General features: G+C 40.9%; 1 non-coding gene across 1 annotated transcript; it reads right to left on the reverse strand.

The window, feature by feature from the left end:
- Positions 1-314: 314 nt before the first annotated feature.
- On the reverse strand, positions 315-422 carry LOC112752547 (small nucleolar RNA R71). The gene has a single exon (XR_003176979.1). It is a non-coding gene; the product is annotated as a small nucleolar RNA R71 (small nucleolar RNA).
- Positions 423-4488: the final 4066 nt, after the last annotated feature.

A 4488-nucleotide genomic window follows, 5' to 3' on the forward strand; every position in this document is an offset into this window, starting at 1 on the left:
TCTCCATTCCTGCCATTGGAGCAAACAACTTTGAGCTGAAACCTCAATTAGTTTCTCTGATGCAGCAGAACTGCAAGTTTCATGGACTTCCATCTGAAGATCCATTTCAGTTCTTAACTGAATTCTTGCAGATATGTGATACTGTTAAGACTAATGGAGTAGATCCTGAAGTCAACAGGCTCATGCTTTTCCCTTTTGCTGTAAGAGACAGAGCTAGATTATGGTTGGATTCTCAACCCAAAGACAGCCTGAACTCTTGGGATAAGCTGGTCACGGCTTTCTTAGCCAAGTACTTTCTTCTTTAAAAGCTGAGCAAGCTTAGAGCTGATGTTCAAACCTTCAGACAGAAAGAAGGTGAATCCCTCTATGAAGCTTGGGAAAGATACAAACAGTTGACCAAAAAGTGTCCTTCTGACATGCTTTCAGAATGGACCATCCTGGATATATTCTATGATGGTTTATCTGAGCTATCAAAGATGTCACTGGAAACTTCTGCAGGTGGATCCATTCACCTAAAGAAAACGCCTGCAGAAGCTCAAGAACTCATTGACATGGTTGCTAATAACCAGTTCATGTACACTTCTGAAAGGAATCCTGTGAATAATGGGACGCCTACGAAGAAGGGAGTTCTTGAGGTTGATACTCTGAATGCCATATTGGCTCAGAATAAAATATTGACTCAGCAAGTCAATATGATCTCTCAGAGTCTGCATGGAATGCAAGCTGCATCCAACAGTACTCAAGAGGCATCCTCTGAAGAAGAAGCCTATGATCCTGAGAACCCTGCATTAGCAGAGGTAAATTACTTAGGTGAACCTTATGAAAACACCTATAACTCAACATGGAGAAATCATCCAAATTTCTCATGGAAGGATCAAAAGCCCCAACAAGGCTTTAATAATGGTGGAAGAAACAGGTTTAACAACAGCAAGCCTTTTCCATCATCAACTCAGCAACAGACAGAGAACTCTGAACAAAATGCTTCTAATTTAGCAAATCTAGTCTCTGATCTATCTAAAGCCACTGTAAGTTTCATGAATGAAACAAGGTCTTCCATTAGAAATCTGGAAGCACAAGTGGGTCAGCTGAGTAAAAGGATCACTGAAATCCCTCCTAGTACTCTCCCAAGCAATACAGAAGAGAATCCAAAAGGAGAGTGCAAGGCCATTGACATAAGCGCCATGGCCGAACCTGTGAGGAGAGGAGAGGACGTGAATCCCAAGGAGGAAGACCTCCTGGGACGTCCAGTGACCAATAAGGAGCTTCCCTCTGAGGAACCAAAGGACTCTAAGGCTCATCTAGAGACCATAGAGATTCCATTGAACCTCCTTATGCCCTTCATGAGTTCTGATGAGTATTCCTCTTCTGAAGAGAATGAGGATGTTACTGAAGAGCAAACTGCCAAGTTTCTTGGTGCAATCATGAAGCTGAATGCCAAATTGTTTGGCATTGATGCTAGGGAAGTTGAACCTCCCTTGTTCATCAATGAACTAAGTGATCTGGATCAACTGACATTGCCTCAGAAGAGATAGGATCCTGGAAAGTTCATAATACCCTGTACCATAGGCACCATGATCTTTAAGGCTCTGTGTGACCTTGGTTCAGGAATAAACCTCATGCCCCTCTCTGTAATAGAGAAACTGGGAATCTATGGGGTGCAAGCTGCTAAAATCTCACTAGAGATGGCAGACAGCTCAAGAAAACAGGCTTATGGACAAGTAGAAGATGTATTAGTAAAGGTTGAGGGCCTTTACATACCTACTGATTTCATAGTCCTGGATACTGGAAAGGAAGAGGATGAATCCATCATCCTAGGAAGACCTTTCCTGGCCAAAGCAAGAGCTGTGATTGATGTTGACAGAGGTGAAATATTCCTTCAATGGAATGAGAACTCCCTTGTGTTTAAAACTCAAGGATCTCCCTCTGCAACCATGGGGAGGAAGCAGAAAAAGCTTCTCTCCAAGCAGAGTCAACCAGAGCCCCCACAGTCAAACTCTAAGTTTGGTATTGGGAGGCCACAACCAAACTCTAAGTTTGGTGTTGAACTCCCATATCCAAACTCTAAGTTTGGTGTTGGAGAGTCTCAACAAAGCTCTGCACATCTGTGAGGCTCCATGAGAGCCCACTGTCAAGCTATTGACATTAAAGAAGCGCTTGTTGGGAGGCAACCCAATGTTTATCTAATTCTTATTTTTTTGTTTTTCATGTTTTCTTAGGTTCATGATCATGTGGAGTCACAAAATAAACAAAAAATTCAAAAACGAAATCAAAAACAGCAGAAGAAAAATCACACCCTGGAGGAGCATCTGTCTGGCGTTCAAACGCCAGAACAGAGCATAGTTCTGGCGCTGAACGCCCAGAATGGGAGCATCCTGGCGCTGAACGCCCAGAACAAGCATGGTTCTGGCGTTCAACGCCAGAAATGGCAGCAAATGGGCGTTGAACGCCCAAAATGGGCACCAACCTGGCGCTGAACGCCCAGGGTTGTGTGCAAGGGCATTTTGCATGCCTAAATTGGTGCAGGGATGTAAATGCCTTGACACCTCAAGATCTGTGGACCTCACAGGATCACCTCAGGATCTGTGGACCCCACAGGATCCCCACCTACCTCCACTCACTCTCTTCTCTCTTCTCAATCATCCTCTATTCCCAATAAACACTCTTCCCTATTAACTCTTTACCACTCACATCCAAACACCCACTTTCCTTCAAAATTCAACATCTCTTTCCCACCCAATCCCACCCATATGGCCGAATACACATCTCCCTCCATCTCCTCCATATCCTCTTCTTCTTCTATTCTTTCTTCTTTTGCTCGAGGGCGAGCAACATTCTAAGTTTGGTGTGGTAAAAGCATAGCTTTTTTGTTTTTTTCCATAACCATTGATGGCACCTAAGGCCAGAGTAGCCTCTAGAAAGAGGAAAGGGAAGACAAAAGCTTCCATCAAGGGTCTATAGCTCAGTGGTAGAATATTTGACTGCAAATCAAGAGATCCCTGAGATACCTCAGGGGATACATTTTCTTCCACACAATTATTGGAAGCAACTAAGGGTGGTACATCAAGAGCACTCCATCATCCTTCATGAAATCAGAGAAGATCTAAAAGCAATGAAGGAGGAGCAGCAAAGACAAGGAAGAGACATAGAAGAGCTCAAGGACATCACTAAGGTGGACTCATTCCTTGTTCTTACTTTCTCTGTTTTTCATTTTCTATGTTATGTGCTTATCTATGTTTGTGTCTTCATTACATGATCATTAGTAGTAGTAACTATGTCTTAAAGTTATAAATGTCCTATGAATCCATCACCTCTCTTAAAAAAAATTGTTTTAATTCAAAAGAACAAGAAGTACATAAGTTTTGAATTTATCCTTGAACTTAGTTTAATTATATTGATGTGGTGACAATGCTTCTTGTTTTCTGAATGTATGCTTGAACAGTGCATATGTCTTTTGAAGTTGTTGTTTAAGAATGTTAAATATGTTGGCTCTTGAAAGAATGATGACTAGGAGACATGTTATTTGATAATCTGAAAAATCATAAAAATGATTCTTGAAGCAAGAAAAAGCAGCAAAGAACAAAGCTTGCAGAAAAAAAAATAGGCGAAAAAAATAGAAAGAAAAAGAAAAAGCAAGCAGAAAAAGCCAAAGCTCTTAAAACCAAGAGGCAAGAGCAAAAAGCCAATAACCCTTAAAACCAAAAGGCAAGGGAAATAAAAAGGATCCCAAGGCTTTGAGCATCAGTGGATAGGAGGGCCTAAAGGAATAAAATCCTGGTCTAAGCGGCTAAACCAAGCTGTCCCTAACCATGTGCTTGTGGCGTGTAGGTGTCAAGTAAAAACTTGAGACTGAGCGGTTAAAGTCAAGGTCCAAATCAAAAAAAAGAGTGTGCTTAAGAACCCTGGACACCTCTAATTGGGGACTTTAGCAAAGCTGAGTCACAATCTGAAAAGGTTCACCCAATTATGTGTCTGTGGCATTTATGTATCCGGTGGTAATACTGGAAAACAAAGTGCTTAGGGCCACGGCCAAGACTCATAAAATAGCTGTGTTCAAGAATCATCATACTGAACTAGGAGAATCAATAACACTATCTGAACTCTGAGTTCCTATAGATGCCAATCATTCTGAACCTCAATGGATAAAGTGAGATGCCAAAACTATTCAAGAGGCAAAAAGCTATAAGTCCCGCTCATATGATTGAAGCTCTGTTTCATTGATAGTTTGGAATTTATAGTATATTCTATTCTTTTTATCCTATTTTGATTTTCTGTTGCTTGGGAACAAGCAACAATTTAAGTTTGGTGTTGTGATGAGCGGATAATTTATACGCTTTTTGACATTGTTTTTAGTATGTTTTTAGTAGGATCTAGTTACTTTTAGGGATGTTTTTAATAGATTTTGTGTTAAATTCACATTTCTGGACTTTACTATGAGTTTGTGTGTTTTTCTGTGATTTCAGGTATTTTCTGGCTGAAATTGAGGGACTT

This window comes from Arachis hypogaea, chromosome 15 (genome assembly GCF_003086295.3).
Source record: "Arachis hypogaea cultivar Tifrunner chromosome 15, arahy.Tifrunner.gnm2.J5K5, whole genome shotgun sequence".
Classification (NCBI taxonomy): domain Eukaryota; kingdom Viridiplantae; phylum Streptophyta; class Magnoliopsida; order Fabales; family Fabaceae; genus Arachis; species Arachis hypogaea.